Genomic DNA, 22,660 nt, shown 5'->3' on the forward strand with positions numbered 1-22,660 from the left:
ACATATTTGGGATTCAGGATGAAAGCAGAGCATCCAATAAGACCCAAAAAGCCACAGGGACTCCACACTTATCACTGAGTTACGATTGGACCTACGAGGAAGTAGGTTCATATAGGTGTTCTGTTATCTTCCCGATTCTCAGATATGTGCACGTAGGCTAATGAACATCAATAAATGATCAATTAATGGATCTTGATGTCAAAATTATCAAGGTGGTACATATGTGTGTAAGAGAATGCAGAGAATATAAATAAGAGGATTGGAATTGCTCATTTGGCAGCAAGAATGGATCTAGTTGGTTTAAAGGTCTCTGTGGCCTCATGAGTCTTAGTGTTATTCATTCCTATTTTCGTTTTCTTGAGAGAAGCAGGCTGAACCAAGTATTCTGTGTGAATTATAGGTTTCTGCGAGGCATGGAATACTGAAGACTAAGTGCTACTAAAGAAGATTTATATAGAGATGGAGCAGAAAACAAACTGTTGGAGGAATTCAGTTGGCTGAGCAGCATCTGCGGGGGGGGGGGGAGGGGTGGGGGAGGGGAAGGAATTACCAGCGTTTCAGGTTGACTTCCTCTGCAGCATGTTTTTTATTTGTCCTGATTCCAGCACCCGCAATCTCTTATGTCTCCTTCAAATGGACCAAAATACATGATAGTCAATGTAAGAAAGCAGGTGCTGGAATCTAAAGCAAAATTCAAACTGCTGGAGGAACTCGATGGGTCAGGGTCCATGGAGGAAAATGCAGAATGGTCAGGATGAATATGGTGTTTCTGTATGTATGAGTGTCTGGTTATATTTGGGAGTTTGAATAATATTATACATTTGCTCTCTAACAAAATTGCATGAGACTGCATGATGTGTAGGCAGGAAACCTTCATTTGGTTATCTCAGAAAATGCAGCCCATCAGAAAAAAGAAGGGAGCAGAAATTCTGGAAATGTTACAGTTGGAATCACACTGAGCACTTATCAAAATATAATGAACTGCAGAGAACAACCAACTAATAATGCTGCAAATAAAAAGTTAGCAAAAAAAACTAGAGATCAGAATTTGGCATTTTAAAGGAATGTTGCGTTCACCAGAGGAGACTAGCAGGGATTAAGGAATGTTGCTTTCACCAGAGAAGACTAGCAGGGGTTAAGGAATGTTGCGTTCACCAGAGGAGACTAGCACGGGTTAAGGAATGTTGCGTTCACCAGAGGAGACTAGCAGGGATTAAGGAATGTTGCGTTCACCAGAGAAGACTAGCAGGGGTTAAGGAATGTTGCGTTCACCAGAGGAGACTAGCACGGGTTAAGGAATGTTGCGTTCACCAGAGGAGACTAGCACGGGTTAAGGAATGTTGCGTTCACCAGAGGAGAGAGGGATCTGAAGGTCATTGCTGAAAAATGTGGGAGAGACAGAAGCCCTCATCATTTTTTTTTAACTACACAACTATAGACTTGGAGCTAGAGGTGAGATTAACCTGGTTGAGGAGTTACAGATAGCATTCCATGCCTGGGACCTAACACCAATTTTAATGAAGAGATCTGGACCTATAATGTTCACTGATTCTCTTTCCACAGAAGCTAGCTGAAATGTTGAGGTTTTTTTATATGAAACTTTGTCTCTATCAGTCAAAAGGAATTACCCAAAATGGCAAACAGTCTCCAGTTTTGTAAATTTTAAGTGATTCATTTATTTTTAATATATGCACCCCTCTCAACTTACAACTAGTACGTGTCCAAGATAAACAATTTATGCAAGTTAGTGTCCGGTTGTAGTTTTGATGCCTTCCTTGTGGAGCATTCCCATGATGCACTAGTCTGACAACGTGACTTACTGATACGGGGCCATAAGTACAGAGTGTGCCTTGAGAAGAAAGATTCTGAAATCATGAATCTTTGTAATTCACTAGTCTAAAGCTCTGTGAATACTCAATTTTCAAATGTATTGAAATCTAGGGAATAGTGTTTTGCATCAAGAAAGGGTAAGAAAGTAGAGTTAAGGTGAAAGATGATTTTATTGAATGGCAAAGCAACCTCGAATATCAAATAATCTATTACTGCTTCTATGTTTTATGCTATGTTATTGAGTCACAGAGTGATACAATATGGAGCCGACCCTTCAGCCCAACTCTCTCATGTCAACCAAGTTATCAACCTGAGCTTGACCCATATGCCTGAATTTGGTCTATTTCCTTCAAAGCCCTTCCTATTCATATGTCTGTCCAAGTATTTATCAAAATATATCCTTAAGCATTTTCTATTGAGTGTACTCACTAGGAAAAACTTTTTGTATTGCAATACTCTCAACGGCATTTCTATTTTTACAAAGCAATTCAAATAAATGTGATTAAACGAATATGAATTAAAAATCATTTATTAAAGGCCAACTAGTTTCTGGTCACAACAGATAAAAGAGAAAACTGTTTATAAACACAAAAATGTGGAATATGTTATAATATTATTAATATCTTAATGTAGGCTGCTCAGTCATTGTTAGGTTGGAAATTCAAACTTTAAACAAAGCAGGATCAAATTCGAATATTCCTCACTTACTAAGTATTATTCAACATTAAAAATGCTTTGCATATGAGTTGCAAATGTATAACTTTCTGTCAGATGAGTTAAGTCATGAAATAGTTATATGATAGGATTTTTATTCATGCATCTCTATATATCCTGACTAATCTGCATGCAAATTCATCCAACTCCTGACAGATGTCCACGTAACTGTATCTTCTTGCTTTGTTCTTCTGTTTATTTCTTCTTCATTGCATAAAATATTTCATTGTTGCTAAACAGCATATAAATACCCCTTGGATATTAATTATTCTATAAATTTACAGAGATTAGATTAAAACCATTACTGTGGGCTCTGTTTTACATTCAGATGGATGCTGTCTGACAGAACTTCTTTCAGGGCTATTAGACAGATTATTACTCTGTGCATTTAATGAATACAAAGTCCTTTATTTGGAACATAAATTAAATTGTTTATTTTCAAGCTTTATTTGCAATATGTGGATATAACAGGGATATTGGGTAAAAAAAAAATGACAGTATTTGAGAACTTTCTCTGCACCTCATTTCACAGGTCCTAATAAATAAAGCCGTATGTTCCCACCAATGCATGATTCTGTCTAGCACTGTCCTGAACTTCACAATAAGAACTTCATGTGAACTTTGGTTTGATTACTCTTTGATACTGTTAGTGAATAATCCCAGTGCATACACAAGCACTTCCTTTCTACACTAATCTTGCAGATAATCCTGAGACCACCTAATCTTCTACCCATTAATAGACCAGATCATAGCCTAGGAAGTGATCTTGAGTGCATCACTGATGAAGAGTTGTTTTTCAATCCATTATTTACCTCCTTAAACTTCTAACAAAAAATGTTTGCATGTAATCAACATTGTTGGATCTCATGCTCCCAGTGACAATTGGCTGCCAATTGCAGACTTGTAAACTGCTGGTGGAATATTGACTGACAATTCTTCTGATGAGCATTTAATAGAGCATCAATGACCAGCAGAAATTTCCACTGTGTTCCTCTGTCAGCAACCCCATACCTCCTACAAATGCTCAATATTAATAGATGAAACAGCAAATTATATGCATTGGCATAATTATGGTTTTGATGCGCTTTTCTTCTTCCCGCAATTAAAATATGTACTGTCTCTAAGGAAATTGAAGTTGCTGATCATGTAATGATAGTTCAAAAAAAAAACTAGTCATTTGTTAGATTTAAACTTCAGGTTGTCTGGGGGAAAAATCAATCAACAAATTCTGATCTCGTGTAGATCTTCAACACACAGTTTAGAGCATCCTCCAGACCAGATGTTGCCTTCAATAACACTTAGTATATAATTAGTGAAACGACAGCTGGGGCCTTGCTGCTCTGGTACAGCTGGAGCTTGTAGTTTTTTTAGACTGCTCATCACTGCCTCCATTATGTAACCTCCTAATAGTTTCAAACAGTCATTTTCTTTTCTTTGAAAATTTGTGCCAAAAGAGAACGAAAATTATCTTTGATATTCACCACAATCATATGAATGTTGACCAATAAAATAAGTGGCCAATTAGAAGTGTCCACAGAACACTCCATGTTCTATTGTTTCAGAATTTATCTTCCATACCTTTTGATGAATGTTCATCAAACCACCTGATAATTGGAAGCGATCTCATGACTTTATTGTATTTCCTGTGTGATTTCCTTAGACAACTATTAGGATGTTTAATAATCCATTTACTCTTGGTTCTTTAGTCATGATATTCAGAATTCTGGAAGTTTTTGATAAAACATACTCAACTAGTTAATATCTTATTTCTCTGTCATGTGCCATGGATGAACAAATGAAGCATCCTGCAGTATTTTGAATGGACCTAATTAGCTCATCCATGAAATGTGATCGCATCTCAATTTAACACGAAAGTAAACAATGAATGGAGATCAGATATTGTGGAACAGCTACTTAATTTATAGTACTTTTTACAAAAAGAGTACTAAAAATGTATTTGTTTTTCTTTAAAGCCCTCAAATCGCGCAGCTCTACAATCTGTCTCTACAACCCGTCTCTTCACAGTCATCTGCATTATTTTCTTGCCTGTTAACAAGACCCAAAGTTCAGGCACATCTTTCACTAATACTCACAGGGATTGTACCACTGATCAAACTGAAGTTAATGAAATATGAATGCTACATTTTCAAACCCAAGCTTATTTTCTCTTGGGTGTTTCTGTTCCTTGGTATCAGTTAAATGGTACAATGTTTTTTCTGTTCTAAATACAAGATTCTTTTCAGAAAAGAAACTGAGCAGGAACTTGATTGATGTAAACAAAATTAGGAAGGGACTGGATAGATTAAAGAGTAAGAAATGTAGCTTTATAGCAGAGGTTCAAGATGAGGGGCAGAGTGTTCTTTGGGTTCCTGAGAAAGTTTATTTCACTCCCATGTGGTTGCAACATTAAATCAGACAATTTGAGGAGGTGCTGGAGGCAGAGACTCTCAGAATATTTAACAAATAACTAAACAAGCACTTGAATCTCAAGCCTACAAGCTGTTGTTAAAGTGCCAATAAATGAGTTCAGTATAGATGGGTGCTTGATGCTTGGTGTCAAAATGGTGGGCCTAAAGATCCATTTCAATGCTGTATAACTCGATACTAAAATGGATACCAGGAGATTTTAGACCACTTAAACCATACCATAAATCTGAACTATCCTGTATCATTTAGTAGATGAACAGTATGAAAAATCAACAGTTAACAAATGAACAATGGAGACCTTCTGGAAAAGTTTTCAATTTATATGGCATAATTGGTGAAAATTATTCTGATTCCTTGTACTGGTCTCTTGTGCCAAGCACAAGGAAGCTGGTGGTTTCTTGCAGCAAGTATTATCTTGCAGATGATGCAAAGATTGGAGGTATAGTGGACAGCGAGAAAGTTTTCAGAGTTTGTAGAGGAATCTGGAGCAGTTGGGAAAATGCGATGCAAAATTGCAGATGGAATTTAATGCAGATAAGTGTGAGATGTTGCATTTAGGAAGAACAAATGCATTAGGGTTAGGTGGGGCAGAGGGATCCCTGAAAATGGCATTACTGGTAGATAGGGTCGTAAAGAGAGCTTTTGGCCTTCATAAATTAAAGTATTGCATATAGGAGTTGAGAGGCTAAGGTAAAGTTGTATAAGACATTAGTGAGGCCATATTTGGAGTATTGTGTGCAGTTTTGGTCAGCTAACTACAGGAAAGATATCAATAAGATTGAAAGAGTGCAGAGAAGAATTTACTAATGTGGTGGTACACTGCCGGCCTACTGCAGGGGGAAACACCTGAACCTGCAGGAGTGTACCACTGGCCTACTGCAGGGGGAAACCTCTGTACCTGCAGGAGTGTAAGGGGACAGGACAACACCTGGCCAGCTGTCAATCAGTTGGCCTGAAGGGATCAAGCCCTACCCGGTCAGGTGTCAATCACCCTCTGCGATATAAGCCTGCGCCGGCCTCCCAAAGCCTCACTCAGAGTTACTGCAGCTAAAGCCAGCCTGGCTCTGTGGAAGTCTTTGTGGATTAAAGCCTGTTGTACAGTCTTTACCTTGTGTGTGTTTGATTCTAGCTAACATGCCACCACAACTAAGATGTCTGCCAGGACTTGAGGAACTGTTTCAGGGAAAGGTTAAACAGGTTAGGACTTTATTCCCTGAAACGTAGAAGAATGAGGGGAGATTTCATAGCGGTACACAAAACTATGAGGGCTAGAGCAGAGTAAATACAAGTAGGCTTTTTCCACTGAGGTTAAGTGATATATAAACCAAAGGACATGGGTTAATGGTGAAAGGGGAAATGTTCAAAGGGAGCATTAGGGGAATCTTTTTCACACAGAGTGTAGTGGGGGTGTGCAATGAGCTGCCAGTTAAAGTGGTGAATGTGGACTCAATTTTAACATGCAACAAAAATTTTGACAGGAACATGGATAGGAAGGGTATGGAGGGCTATAGACTGGGTGCAGGTTCAGTGGGACTAGGCAGGATAATAGTTCAGTTCAGGCTTTAATGGCTGAAGGGCCTGTTTCTGTGCTGTAATATTCTATGCTTCTATTGTTCGAAGTAGCAAACAAGTTCAGATAATAATTGTGGATTCTGATATCTGTCACATGAACAATGAACATGTTTGTTGGGCTTCCATGAAGCATTAACAATAAAATGAAGGTAGAGAATACAGGCTTCCATGGGTTATTTCCATATCAGAAAAGGTGGCATCATTCTCCAGCCAAAGGAACTAAAGCAGTGCATTGTGCAGACAGGAGTTAAACTGGAAAGCCAGCATATGCCGGGATTGCAGTGCAATAGTCAAAAATGCTGAAGAATCTCAGCAGGTCACACAGTGTGCATAGGAATTAAATTTTAATTGATGAAGGGCTCAACCTGAAATGTTGGCTGCCCTTCACTTCCTATAGATACTGCATGGCCTGAGTTTCTCCAGCACCTTTTATATGGCACATAGTGCAGACAGGTATTTTTGGTGGTCCTGGAGAGTTCATGGTTAGGGAAATAAGGGGAGGCTCAAGAGCCTGATAGCTATTGGATTTTTTTTTTTAACTGTTCTCGAAGATAGAGGTGCTGACCTCACTCTTCTGTACTTCCTTCCCAATGGTAACAGTGAGAAGAGGTTATGTCCAAGGTGAAGGGGTGTTGGAGTGAAGAGACCAGGTAGGGGGTTAATGGAAACTGGAGAAGTTAACATTGATGCCATCTGATTAGAGACTGCTGAGACAAAATAAGATGTTGTATCTCCAATTTGCAGGTGGCCTCGATTTGACAGTACCTGAGGATATGGACAGATGTGTCAGTGTCGCAATGTTGAATAGATTTAAAGTGGTTGGCCACTGGGAGATCGTTGCTATTGCAACAGATAGAGTAAAGATGCTCAATGAAATGATTTCCCAATCAGGAACAATCTCTCCGATATAGAGGGACCCCCCCCCCCCCCCCCATCAGGAGTATCAGATACAGTAAATTCCCCATACAGATTCACAAGGGAAGTGTTGCTTCATTTGGAAGGACTGTTTGTGAAGGAGAAGGTGTGGATGCAAGTGCAGCACCTCTTGAGGTGTCAGGGGTGGTACCAGGCAGACAATTAGTAGGAAGGATGAGTGGACGAGGGAGATGCAGAGAGAGCAATCCCTATGGAAAGCGGAGAGGGGAGGAGCAGGGAAGATGAAGCTGGTGGTGGGATCCCATTGGAGGTGACAGAAATTATGGAGAATAATATGTTGGATGCAGGGGCTGGTGAGTGGTAGGTGAGGTTTAGGGTAATCCTGTCCTTAATGTGTTTTGGGATGGAGGAAGGCAGGACAGATGTGTGGGAAATGAAGGAGATGACTGAATTAATGGCAGTAGCCATTAATTGTCATCCAAGACAACTTGGATGTCCTGGAATGGAAGGCCTCAGCCTGGCAGCAGATGCAGCAGAGATAGATGAACTGAGAGAAAGGAACATAATCCTTAGAGGAAATGGGGTAGGAAGAGGTGTGTTGAGGTAACTGTGGGAGTTGATAGGTTTATAAGAAATTTATGTAGATAATTTGTCTTCTGAATCAAGACACAGAGATCAAGAAGGAGAGAAAGTTGCCCAAGTGTATTTGAGGTTAATGTTGGCAAAAGATTTGAGAAACTTGATGAGCTCATTATTGGTGCAAGCTGCAGCACCAATGTAGTCATCAATGAGGTGGAATGACCCTTTTGTAGACTGCCAGCAACCCTGATATATTTGTAGGCAGACTCTTCTGATCCTAGGAGCAGCTGCACCTCATGTATCTCAGTCTTAGTTAATGAGAATACATGAGAAATCTGAAATCTAAGCTCTTTGATGCAGTGCCACCAGAACTACACATGCAAAATCAATACCATCATGATCAAGTCTGTGTCCCACCCACTGCCTCAGTTGCTTCAAAAACAGCTAAAAATGTTTGACACTCATTCACTAAACAGCAGACCTTTCCAGTCAGGCATTGAGCCCAAAGCATTGGTTACTACTGGATGCAAGTGAATACAATTGAAACCTCCTAGCATGTGTTGTATCATTGAAGCAGTTTTTCTATTTGATTTGCTTCTTTTAAACTATTAACTACAATTTAATTATATCTCTGTACTGTACTCATTATATTTTAATGTATGCATTTTGTGCAAGGATGATCATTACTGCCAGAAGCTCCGTGTAATTGATTTTCAGAAAAATATTGGAAATCTTAGATTTTTTTATTTAATACTTCACTGTGAACTACTTCAATAACAATCTATACATTCATCATTAAAATATACACAGTGACATTTTCTCCTGCCCCCCCCCACCCTCCCCACCCTCTATAACATAGAGAAAGAGGTAAAATAAATAAACAATAAAAGAATACAAAAGAAAAAAAAGAGATTGTGTCATCCTAAATTCCATATTTAAGTATTTTCGTACTTGTATTTTCTGAAACACTCAATAGGCACCTATATATGCAGTAAGGAACGTTAGGCATGATGTAAATCACAAAAATTTGTAGACTCCGTGGTCGAAACACAAAATGCTGGAGAAGCTCAGCGGTTCAGACCGTGTACTTTATGTAGCAAAGGTAAAGATACATAATCAATGCTTTGGGTTCAATGCCTGACTGAAAAGGTCTGCTGCTTAGTGAATGATGAGTCTCAAACATTTTGAGCTGTGTTTGAAGCAACTGAGGCAGTGGGTGGGATCCAGACTTGATCATGCTGGTATTGATTTTGCATGTGTAGTTCTGGTGGCACTGCATCAAAGGGCTTAGATTTCAGATTTCTCATGTATTCTCATTAACTTAGATTGAGATACATGAGGTGCAGCTGCTCCTAGGATCAGATGATGAAAGAATCTGCATCCACTGCAAGGAAATCCTAACTCAGGAGGATCAATTCAGATTGCTGCAGTCATTTTTCTTTCTTTTGTCCAGATATGTTCCGTGTGACTCATTAACATCTCCCTTAAGAAAACTAGAGATGGGCAATAAAATGTCATTCTTGATAGCAACTTGCATTAACCAAAGAAATCTTCAATTATGCATTTTATTGCATTCCTTTTTCTGTTGAGCTGCTGTCAAATGTGAAGATAGATATTCATCCTGAAGTCTACTCTTGCAGACTTTCATCTTCTGGGGCAATGTTATGATTTATTTATGTGATTTACCACTTGTTAAGTTAAAAAGGCAGTGACTTCTTATGCAACTTGTTTCTGGTTATCAGTGATTTGCAGAGAAGAACCAGAGTTACAAGTTTCCAGTTTTGGATCACTTCTCGTTAAGGGTGTATTGTAGGCATGAGATAAATAAGAAGAAATGTTGCTTTGCTTATGCTTCATTTCTCTCTGAAGCTAGTAAACATGCATGTGACCACCAGTGAACCTTGCTCACTGCAGTCCTCCTAAATAATGAAGTTGTATATCTCTTATGTAAAATTAATAAGGAGTTAGGGTATAAATTATTGAGTTCAGTCATGTCAGCTATTTTGCAATTTGGTGTTGTTCCATTTTTACTAAATCATGTATAGGGAATTCAAAATTCTTTGTTTTTTTTTCCATCAGCTAACAGTGTTGAAAATTTAATGGTAAAACTTACTTCATTATATGCTTTTTAAACTAGTTGTACCTTTACCAATTTGTGCAGTATGATCAATGTATCTTCTGTTTGTCAATTAAATCATCACATTTTATTACCACATTGAAGAATTTCTTAGAGGTAAGATTTGATAAAAGCTATTGAAGCAGAAACAGTGAAACTCCACAGCCTTCAGTGATTCCTTCTCCATAATTAACGAACCATAGGATTGTAGCAGCACAAAGGGGGTGCATTTGACTCATTGAATCCACCAACACTTTGCAAAGTGATTCAGTAATTTCTATTCTGTCACTCCTTATTCATGTATTCTGTAATCTTTAATCGAAAAACTATTTTAAATTCCTTATTTTGGGGTATTTTTCCAGATCATTATTTTTAAATCCATCACAATTTCAGACAATGTGTTCCAGATGATAGCTGTATGTAAAAGGTTCCATCGTGACACTCTTGGAATTTTCATCAATTACATTTGCTCTCTTCTGTTACTTGTTATATCTGCTAAAGAAACAGTTGGTACCCAACCTATGCCTGAAATAACCTTTGCTATTCAAAGAACAACCACAGTTTCTCCAGTCCATTTAATAACTGAAACATTCCATCCCTGCAAACCTTCTAACATTTTTTTATGTCCCTGCAGGGGCCTTCTTCCTAAAGCTTGCTATCCAGAACAATATACAATAATTGAACTTTGACGCAGCTAAAGCTGGTGCATTACAAAGGTTCAACATGATGTCCTTGCTTTTGTACATGACATGATTCACAGGATGCCAATCATTCAGCATTCCCTTAATCTGCCCTGCAAAGGTCTATGTACACGCACATCTGTCTGTTCCTGCATCTTGTATTGAATTTTATACTTTCTCCTTGTCAACATTTCTATACTATGTCCAAGCAATATTTATTTGGAATAGATACAATCTCATCAAAGAGTTGCTTCTGTGATCTCTCAGTGCTCCAGAAGGACTGAAATTCACTAGCTAATTCACCTCTGCTTCCTCACTGGTTGACCCTTATTACCATCACTGTCTATTCTTGGACTTAAATTACTTTTGTGAGATCCACCTGCAGACAATAAATGTTAATTAATTGTTGGGTAACCTGAGGGGGTCCTAGTGGCCAGTCTGATAGAAGTATAGCTTCTAGTGGAGTTGGGAAGCTGTGACCATGGGGTCTGCGCCCAAGATGGTAGCGCCTCTGACTGGCAGCAGCCACGAGGGGTTGCAGACTCCAACAGAGAACAGAGGACTGGCACAGGGGACCAGGAAATAGGGAGACCATCCCCCATCTGAGAAAGAGAAGCATGAGACGACTATGGCAGTGGACCATTAAGGGGGACTCTGCGGCTGAAAGACCAATGCATGCTGGGGGTTGCTGGTGACTAAAGGCGAGGATCCCATGGAGACTGTGGGCTGCTGGAGACTGCTGTCAGGAGACTTGTGCCAGGCTGTGGACTGCTGGAGACTGGCTCGAAACTGGCTGTAGGAGTACCAGGTAGTGGAACTGGGATTTGAGGGGGAGTGCGAAAGGCAAAGGTGCTGAAGGGTTCCTGACTGTGTTGGAGGTTCGGATCTGGAGCTCGGCTTGCCAATGGTTTGGACTGAACTCTGTGTGGCTGCTGAAGTGCTGGAGGTCAATCTATGGGCTCTCGGTGACTCGGTGGTGGTGGGGGGGAAGGGAACTCTCTTTTGCTTCTCTTTCTCAGACTGTAAGGAGGCACTTCAGGCAATTTCTGCTGATGGTGAAACTGCCTTGGAGCAGGCAAAAGCAATTTCATGTAATGTGATACTGTTTTATTACAATGACAGTAAGTTGAATCTTGAAGCCACTTGGTCTAAACAAGAGACTGAATCAGAATGGAGGAGTATTAAAGGAAAGATCATATTGCTCATGTTGTTGTTGTTCTTAACCTGTCATGGAGAGATACAGCATGAAGATGACCCCTTTGGCTCATCCTCCACACAAAGCATCAAACACCCATTATAACATTAATCCTACCCTACCCTATTGTATACTCCACAAATTTCCATCAACTCCATCTTTTCTATTGTTAAAATTCAGAAAGAAACGTGATTGTTTAAATTAATGACTGATTAATTATATTTTGCTTGGAGTCTACCTAAAAATAGGGCAAATTTCACATTCTAGTCGTTGGCCTCGATTTGGATGAAGCACAAAAAAGATTTACTATGATAGCCTTAGCTGTAGCAAAAAAATGTATAATGTCAACCTGGAAATCAGAAGATAGCCTGAGAATACAGCAATGGTACATAGAAATGAATAAATGTATTCCATTGGAAAAAAATAACATAATTTAAGAAATAACATCACAGTATTCGAACAACTTTGGGAACCGTACATGGAACACAACAGAGAAGTCCTACCGCGGACCTCCACCGCCTAAAATGACAGAAGGAGAAGAAGACGAAATGAACTGACCCAGTATGTAAAAAAAGAGAAAAGCAAATCAATTTTTAAATTGTAGAAGATTGAACGCTACTCATGGTGTTTAGAGGGACTAAGAGTTGTTCCACATAAATCATTGATAGAACATTCAGGGAGAGCGAGACAAAGTATGTGTCAGCCTCTATTTCAAGAGGATTGAGTACAAGAGTAAGCACATTTTACAGCAAATCCACTGAGTGCTGCTGAGACCCCACCTGGAATTTTGTGTACAGGTCTGGTCCCCAGTTTAAGAAGGGATGTACTTGCAATAGTTCGAGTACAATAAATGTTCAGCATTTTCCTGGAATATGGGGGTGCGGTGGGGGGGGGGGGGGGATGGGTTTGCCTTATATGAGGAGTTTAGAAGAGATTTCATTGAAACATACAAAATTTCTGTTGAGTTGATAGACTGAATGAAGGGGTAATGTTTACCCTAACTTGGGTGTCTAGAACCAGGGATCCCAATCTCAAAATAAAGGGTGAGCCATTCAGGGCAGAGATGATAAGAAATGTCTTCACTTACAAAGCAGTGACTCAGGAAGTCTAAGGAAGTTCTATCATTGCGTCGATCCAAGACAACCATTAAAACATTTTGGGCATAAAGTGATATGGGATTAGTGCAAGAGAATTGCACTAAGATTAAAGTTGAACCAGAAACATTGATAGATAGAATTGGCATGAAGGGCTGACTGGCCAATTTCTCTGTCTATTTGTTTTGGGAATTTGTGTCTGGGAATATACATTTATTAAAATATAGGACAGAATAATTCTTAATGATAAATGTATGAACACAGCATTGTCTTCCTCCCTAACATAAAACATCACCAGGCTGCAACAGGCATCAGCAGAGCAGAGGTATTGTGTGCTTTATATTTTAAATGTGAATTTAAATGTTTGAAATTATATGCAGTACAAATTTGAGAAGTTCTAATAGGTGAGGTATTCCTCATGTCTTTTTATTGAATCTAATACCTTTTGAAGGAAGGGCTCCAGAAGTGCCTTGGCCACTGAAGGCTTTCTGATCATGTCGAAAGTTTGGATCTGGACCTCAGGTTGCCGCTGAATCAAATAGGAGTTTGTGTGAGTGCACAGGCTGTGGGAGCGCTCGAGGTAAATCCATGGACACTCAGTGATTCTGAAGGGACTTTCTTTTGCTTCTCTTTCACTCTGTAAGGAGCACTGTGCAATATTAATGGTGACTCTTTGCCTGCCTTATTTTTCCCACTACTGACCCATGACTGCAATGCCAGATCCAACAGAGTCATCTAGTTTACAAATGACACAACAGTAGTTGGCTTTATCAGCAACAATGATGAGTTGCACAATTGAGAAAAGGAGGAAAATCTCATGATATGGTACAAGAGAAACAACTCAACATGAACTAGACGAAGGATATGATCAGGGACTTCAGGATCAACCATACTCCATTACACATTAATAACTTTGTGGTGGAGAAAGTAGACAATGCCAAGTTCCTTGGTAACTTAAGTAGTTACCTATTGTGGACACACAACATTTCCTCACATGTCAGGAAGGCGCAACAGTGACTGCACTTTCTGAGAAGACTAAAGCAGGCAAGGATTCTAACTACCATCATGTCAACCTTCCAAAGGAGCTCTATCAAAAGCATCCTGACCAGCTGCGTCACATTGTGGTATGGTTGCTGCAGAGAAATGGTTCAGAGGTAAATCCACTCGACCATAAGAGTGGCAGAAAAGATCACTGGGATCTCCCTCTTCCCCCTCCCCCCCAACAATGTGATCTACCAGGATTGTTGTCGGAAGAGGGCGGACAAAATCATTAATGACCTCTAGCATGCTGCATACAGTATCTTTCAGCTACTCCCATTAAGAGATACAGGAGTATCAGAACCAGTATGACTAGGCTGAGAGCCACCTTCTTCCCAATGAGCAGTGAGACTGCTGAACAACCAAAGAAACAGCTCACGTTAACCATTCAGGACTCTCATATTTATGAAACAATATTTATCTATTTAGATATATGAACACCTACCCTCCATATGTATTGTTTGTCTGTATGTGTGTTATGTCTGGCTGTGTGTCTGCATGTTTTGTATTAAGGACCGGAGAATGCTGTTGCATCAGATTTTACATGTGCAATTGGAAGATATTAAACTTGACTAGACTAGAAGGCAATTTCATGTAATTTTACATGTTCTGTACTATTACATGATATTAAAGGAATCTTGAAGATGTCAAAAACGTACTAGGGGTGTAGGTCAATTGGGCGGCATGGGCTCGTGGGCCGAAATGGCCTGTTACTGTGCAGTGTCTAAATTTAAAAAATGTTTTTAGATAAACTGGCAACAGCTTATGTTTTAACCAAATCTCACCCCTGATGTCATGTTTAATTATTCTGTCATATTGCATATTGTACATTGTGTTCAATTTATTAAATGTAAAGCTGAAAGTTATTATTACTGGCAAATAGTGTCATTCACATTTGGATTAAATTACATTACCATCTGCAATGATTGTCTCCATGAAGTGGAAGTGTCATAATTTTCCCTCAACGTTGCACCACGATTACTTCATTAGAACCACTGAACTGAAGGTAACCTGGGCTCGGTGCATAATTAATTTAGCTGCAAGAACTATTTGTCTGTGAAACCTTGGCTCTCAATTTCTCACTTCATCAAACCCATTCCACAATTCAAAAGCTAAAGACAGATTTGTGACAAAAAGAGTTATCTTTCACAAAGAAGGTCCAGAGGAAGCTGTCAACTTAGGCACCCATCCCACTTGTGTGGTTGACTCTTAGTCCTCCTCTGGAAGTACAGTATAACTCCGATTATCCGAAATTGGATTCTCCAAAATCCTCAATTATCCGATTTTTAATTTTTTTGTTTTTTATTTTTTATTTTTATTTTTTAAATTTCGGATAAACAAAAATATCTGAAATACTCATTTATCCAAATTCTTTTCAGAGCCGCCCTGACCAGGGCCGTCAGGCTTCCGGCGGTGGCAGCAGCTGACCTCAAGCTCCCGGCCAAGGGCAGGACCCTTGTGCTCCTGGGCAGGAGTGAGACCTCAGTGGCTAGCATTTTTTTTTGGTGAGAATTAAACTTTTATTTTAATGCTTAAAAAGCCTTATCTTGATCTTTATTGTTGTATAAACACTGTTACAGGTGATTTGCTGTTGCTACTGGACTGTTTTTAAAAAATGGGCCCGTTCTGACCATTTTGTGTACTCAGAGTTGTACTGTATAATTTTCCTTGTCAGTCCTTCATTGTATTGGAGCTGCTGCCCACAACATCATTTTCAGCATTCCTTCCCGTAGGGACTGAATTTATTCAGGAAGACAACAACGACAGTTGGAATGTAAATGATCATTAAAATCCTGAATCCCCATGATCAATAATACCTATGCTGCTATGCCTCTTTTAAGCCCCTCTCTTAAGCCCCTTTCACACTTGCCAGTGATCCCAGGAATCAAACGCCAATTGGCCTTTAAAGTGGCAAGTGTGAAAGCAAAAATCTGCCAGATGACGTCATCTCACACCGTGGATTGCTGGCCTTGACCCTTAGTACAATCCCCGGCATCCACAGACGCCGGCGTTGAGATCAGGCAAGTGTGAAATGGGCAATTACATTGCAGGCACTTCCTATTAAAGGTAGAATAGTCAAATGCCAGAGATAAACCCTTGCAAGTGTGCAAGCGTTCAGTGTCCCATTTAGGAGTGGTCTACTGTGAAAGCCAAAACCCCCAATCCAATCCTGGGACACTGAGCATCCGATTTATTGGGATGCAAGTGTGAAAGGGGCTTTAGTGACTTACTCTCCATTAACCCCATGAAAGTCAGAACAAAGCAAATCCAATATTGTAGCTGGGTATGTAACTTCAAGTACACCCTGTACTATGTATAACACTTTTGATAGATTGTTGTAGCCACTGCTACTTTTAGTTGACTACTTCAATAAAGAATGTGTCTTGTGACTTCTCATCGAGAAAGTCACACAATGAGCACAACATTGGTGGCAAGTTTACCATATTGCTTCCTGAGCAGTTAGCAGGGTAATATGACATGTGAAGTAATGGTGAGTGGGTAAAGTGGAAATGATACCTGGCAGTAGATGTGGCAGATATGTTAACATGCTTGAGAAATACAAGAAGACTCAGAATATTTTTTCACTGCACGGAATATGTGAGGATCTTCCTGAGAATAAACAATATTGTCAGGATCCTAGGAGAAAACACCAACAAGAAACATGATTATGGACAGTAGGCATACAAAACACTGGTGAATTTAACAGTGCAACAGAGCTTGGATGTGGTCACTTGTGAGATTACTACAGAAATTTTAAAGGGACATTTTAAACCAGTTCTTTCAGAAATTTTGGAGAGTTACAAAGTATTCACTGAGAGAGCTTTATTAATTGAGTGCTGTGATGTGTGTTTTGGTTATTGAAAGAAAACAGCCTGTGATGTACTGCTGCTACAGTGGTAGCTGCACTGGTGGCTCCCGAGTGACTGCCTCGGGATTATATCCCGGGCGGTTGATTGACAGCTGGCTGGGTGGAGTTAGGTCTATTCGGGTCGGCTGATTGACAGCCGGCCAGGTGTGGTCTGTCCTCCGGTGATCTTCCTGCAGATACAGAGATCGACTGCTGCTATCACCACATTCACTGCCTTCTTTAAAATTGTCCAGGGGTGTTGGTTTAGCAACATTCTTAGGTGGTGTATGTGTATTCACAGGTTTAGATGGTCCGGCGGCTGTCTTTGTGACTGTCACAGGGTTGGCTCCTGGTCAAATGTCGGCAAGGGTGTGCTGAGTGTCTGAAGTCTAGGGCGGGCACCAGGGTGGCTAGGGTGGGTGCTGGGGCAGTTGGTGTGGTGCAGCGCGGTGGGGTGGCTGGGGCGGCCTGGATCAGTAAGCATGTGAGGCATTGGAGGGGTGGGGGAGAAGGGTCATCCTCTGCGGCGTGAGTGTGCAATGAGTGTTCGAGATGGGGAAGACACATTGAGCTGACATGGTCCTGGGGTGGTGGAGGCTGCTGTGTCAAGGAAGGTGCTCCTGCTGGGGCCAGATCCCTGGTTGATACAGTGTTCTCCCAGCCATTGGGGTACCTGACATAGGTGTAGTTGTGGTTAGCGTGAAGGAGGAACACCTGCTCGATCAGGAGGTCGACCTTGTGAGCCCTTGCGTGTTTATGCAGGAGCTCCAGTCCCAGAGATGTGAGCCATGCTGGGAGGGAGATTCCAGTTGCTGATTTTCTGGGGATTTAAAGCAGGCGTTTGTGAGGGGTCTTGCTGGTAGCCGTGTACAGGAGCGACCTGATGGCGTGGAGCGCCTCAGGGAGGGAATCCTGCCAGTAGTCCATGGACCAGCCTTTTGACTTAAGGGCCAGGAGGACGGCCTTCCAGATCACCCCGTTTTCGTGCTCTACCTGCCCATTGCCCCTCTGGTTGTAACTAGTCATGCGATGCCCCTTGCTGTCAGGTACTCAGTCATGAGGCTGGACCCCTGGTCGCCGAACAGAGTGAAGATCTGTGTCAGTGCCCTGATAACGGTGGCTATGAAGGTGTCTGGGCATGGGATGGCGAAGGGAGAACGGGAGTACTCGTCTATCACTGCGAGGAGTAGATGTTCCAGTTTGTGGAAGGCAGGGGCCTTTGAAGTTAAAACTGAGGCTTTCGAAGGGCCGGGTGGCCTTCACGACATGGGCCTGGGGTGGACGGAAGAAGCGAGGCTTGCATTCCGCACAGACCTGGCATAGTCTGGACTTCCTTAATGGTGTATGGGAGATTCCGGGACTTGATGAAATAGTACAGGCGTGTAATGCCCGGGTGGCAGAGGGATTTTTGGAGAGCCTGCAGCTGGTCATCCTGGGCCGATGCGCAGGTCTGGGATAGGGAGTCAGGGAAGTCATTGAACTTCCCCAATCGGTACTGGATGCTGTAGCTGAACGTTGTTAGCTCGACTCTCCAGCATAAGATGTTGTCGCTTTTGATCTTGCCTTTGTGGGTGGTGCTGAACATGAATGACACTGCATGCTGCTCAGTGAAGAGGTTGAATCTCCTGCCTTCCAGGTAGTGACATCAGTGGCACACCACTTCCATGATTGCTTGGGTCCCCCTTTCAAAGGTGGAGTGCCTGAGATCAGAACCATGGAGGGTTCTTGAGAAGAAGGTGACGGGTCGTCCCTCCTGGTTGAGGGTGGTGGCAAGGGCCGCATCAGAGGCATCGCACTCCACCTGGAACAGGGAGTTCTCATCCACTGCATACATCGTGGTGTCTGCAATGTCCTGCCTAATGCGGGTAAAAGCTGCCTGCACCTTGGGTGGGAGGGGAAAGGAGATGGCCTGGGCCAGTGGGCAGACCTAGTCCGAGAAGCGGGGATCCCACTGGAAGTAGTAAGTAAAGAGGCCAAGGCACCTGCGGAGGGCCTTGAGCATGTGTGGGAGGGGTAGCTCCATTAATGGGTACATGTGCTCTGGATCAGGTCGTGCTGGTCGTAGCTGCAGATAGTGACATTGTCCAGATATGGGAAGGTCACTCTCAGCTTTTGCCAATCTACCATGTGGTCCATTTCACGCTGGAAGACAGAGACCCCATTAGTGACCCCGAACAGAACTCGGCAGAACTAGAAGAGACACCCGTCTGCCTCGAAGGTGGTGTAGGGCTTGTCACATGCGTGGATTGGGAGCTGTTGAAAGGCTGACTTCAAGTCGATTGTGGAGAAGACCCTGTAACAGGCTATCTATTGACCATGTTGGCTATCCTGGGTAAGAGGTAGGCATCTAGCTGGGTGTACCGGTTAATGGTCTGACTATAGTCTATGACTATTCTCAGTTTGCTATCCCCTCTGACCACCAGGACTTGGGCTCTTCATGGTTCTATGATGCTCTCTGCCAGGAGCTGCTTTACCTCCACTTTAATGAATTCTCTATTGGCTGCGCAATAGCACCTGCCTCTGGCCGCTATCGGTTTGCAGTCTGGCGTGAGGTAGGAGAAGAGGGCGGGAGGGGTGATGTGCAGTGTGGAGAGGCCGCAGGTGGGCTGGGGCTGGTTGGATGGCACGCTGTGGAGTGTGAGCGGGCGTAGGGGCCCACCAAAAGCGAGGGTGATGCTCTGTAGATGGCACTGGAAATCTAAGCCAAGGAGGATCAGGGCACAGAGTTTGGGCATGACCAGGAGCCTGAATCCGTTGTATGACTCACCACCCCACCCCCCACAGTCAGATCAATGGAGCAGCACCCGAAGGTTTTTATGGAGCAGTCCTGGGTGGCGAAAGTGATAGCAAAGCTCATAGGGTAGATTTTAATTCTCAAAGTTCGGGCCACATTCAAGTGTATGAAGCTCTTGGTGCTGCCATTGTTACTTGACCGTTAATAACGACGTCCATCATGAAGCGCCCAAGGCCTTGTGGGATGTCTCTCTTTAGTATTGTGGCCGCTAGGACCATCTCGGGGTCTGAGTCACTGCTTCCCAACAATTGAGGTGAGTGGCAGCCAGTGGCATCCTTCGCAGGCGTGGGATGCGTCGATGGAGGTGACTGGTGATCGGTGGCATCCGCAGGCTTGGGGTACATCGGGAGGGTGGTCTGGTCGGCACCCATGTTGATGTCATCTACCAGCAGTCCCTGAGTCACGGTTTATGTCTGGGCCATCCATGCGGAGGCTTGGGGAAGTCGGGAGTCAAAGGCTTTGGCAGACCCCAAGGAGCGGATTATCTCTTTAGTTCGGGCCAGGGAGTAGATATTGTCTTCTAGTAACTTCTGGCGGGCAGCTCTCGAGCGCAGACCTCAAATACAGGCATCCCTGACCAATCTCTTGACTTCCTTTTCATTCACCCTGGGCTCTGCCAGATACGGATGAGCTAGCTCACACAGGGCTCCCAGGTAGGCTTCAGCTGTCTCATCTGGCTGCTGGGCCTGAATACTCAGGTGGTATCTGGTGTAGACTTTGTTCGTTGAGGGTTTGTACATGGCCTCCAGGGTAGCCATTGCTTCTGGATACTCTGTGCAGCCTTTGAGGACCTGGAAGGCACAGTGGCCCAGCTTCATGCGGAGCACCATGAGTTTCTTCTGATCCGTGTTCACCACGTCGGAGTATGTCTGGATGACTGCCTCGACCACGTGCCTCCAGATTTCAAAGCGTGCTTGGGCTTCCGGGTGGTGAGGATCGATCTCTAGGCTCCCAACGATTAGGAGCTTTTCCATAGCAGGTCTAAATTTTTAACGGAATAAATTCTGATGCACTGCTGCAGCGGTAAGCAGACACAAATCTCAAGAAAGACTGTACAACTGGCTTTATTCAGTTAAAAGTCTCTAATGGTGGCTCCCGAGTGAGTGGCTTGGGAGGGACCGGCTCAGAATTATATCCCGGGCAGGTGGAGTAAAAAGTATTCAGGTCAGCTGATTGACAGCCAGCCAAGTGTGGTCTGTCCTCCGGTGATCTTCCTGCAGGTACAGAGATCACCCCTGCAGTAGGCTAGTGGTGTATCACCACACAACCTTACAGAAAATTAATATAGGGGGTGATTACATAGGATGAACCCCTGCCATGGCAATTTGACTTGAGATGTGACAGAGAACAATAAAAACTTCCCCACCATGGATGGTCACAGCAAGAGGCTTCACAGCGATGTCCTCAAGTCACAAAGGCATGGGAGCCACAAAGGCTACCCCAGTTACAATCGAAGGCAGACTCAGAGCTGCATTTATTCTGTAGGTGTGGCATACCTGCAAATTCTGGGCATTTTGTGATGCAACATTTGGTACAAGGACCTGATGCAAAGACAGAAGTAAAACAGTAAAGTATGCAGACACGGTGGTTGAAGTAAAAACATGAAGCTGGAAAAACTCACCACGTCAAACAGTGTACTTTATATAGCAAAGATAAAGATACAGAACTGACACTTGAGGCTTTAGTCCTTCATCAAGGTACGGACCCAAGGTAGACAAGCACCCAAACAAAGTAGTGGAGGGGGAGGGGGGAGAAGCAGGGGGAGGAGAACAGTCCCACAGGCAGGAAGAAATAGGTGGATAGGTGAGGGCACACCAGCAATAAAGGGAGGGGAATGGATCTGTGAATGAAGAGGATAAGAGGTGGTTTGCTGAAGGAAAGAAGACAGAGTGATGGAGAATGGAGAGGAAGAGTAGGTAGGCTAGCAGGAACCAGAGAAGTCAATGTTAATGCCATCCCGTTGGAGAGTGCTGAGGTGGACAATTAGGTGTTGATCCTCTAATTTGGTTTGACAGTACATGAGGCTATGGACAGACATGTCAGTGTGGGAGTTGGACACAATTTAAATGGTTAGCTACAGGGAGATCCCTGTCATTGATGCGGACTGAGTGAAGGTGCTCAGTGAAGCTACCTCCCAGTCTGCGTCCAGTCTCTCCTGTTACGTACCCAAAGGACCCAAAACCCAGCAGCAACAGACATTCACCAAGACAAGTGGTTTTTAAAACAAAAGTTATTTTTAATCAACTTTAAACATGAAAATAGAATCAAACATTAACTTAACACTATACTTAACTAACCCACATGGCTAACCCACAAGGATTGGTACTGGGACCACTACTGACTTGGACGCCAATGTAGTTAGCATGGTTAGTAAGTTTATGGATGACACCAGAAATGCTGGTGTAGTGGAGTGTGAGGAAGTCAAGATTATTACAGGATTTAGATGAATTGAGAAATTGAGCTGAAGAATTCCAGATGGTATTTAACTTGGACAAATGTGAGATGTGGCACTTCATTTGGTTAAACCAGGTAGGACTGACACAGTGAATGGTAGGACCCAGGGAAGTGTTGTAGAACAAAGAGACTGGAGGTGCAGATGCATAGTTCCATGAAAATGACATTGCAGCGAGACAAGGTGGTGAAGAAGACATTTGACTCATTTGTCTTCATCAGTCAGGACACTGAGTACAGGAGCTGGGAGATCATGATGTACCTGTTTAAGATGCTGGTGTAGTGTGCTGCTTTGGTCATCCAGCTATAGGAAATGTATTGTTAATCTGGAAAGGGTGCAGATAAGATTCACTGATAGACTAGAGAATAAGAGGCTAAGTGGGGGACATGAGAGAGGTTTATTAAAATCATGAAGGGTATGGATAAATTAAATAACCATTGCCTTT

General features: G+C 42.4%; 1 long non-coding RNA gene across 1 annotated transcript in view; it reads right to left on the reverse strand.

The window, feature by feature from the left end:
* LOC138737659 (uncharacterized) overlaps positions 1 to 22,660 on the reverse strand; it is a 48,681-nt gene that overhangs the window by 25,230 nt on the left and 791 nt on the right. The window contains exon 2 of the long non-coding RNA XR_011341117.1: positions 16,639 to 16,758. This is a non-coding gene — a long non-coding RNA (uncharacterized lncRNA). The remainder of the gene's footprint in view (positions 1 to 16,638; positions 16,759 to 22,660) is intronic.

Source organism: Narcine bancroftii, chromosome 6 (genome assembly GCF_036971445.1).
Source record: "Narcine bancroftii isolate sNarBan1 chromosome 6, sNarBan1.hap1, whole genome shotgun sequence".
NCBI classification, from domain to species: Eukaryota; Metazoa; Chordata; class Chondrichthyes; order Torpediniformes; family Narcinidae; genus Narcine; species Narcine bancroftii.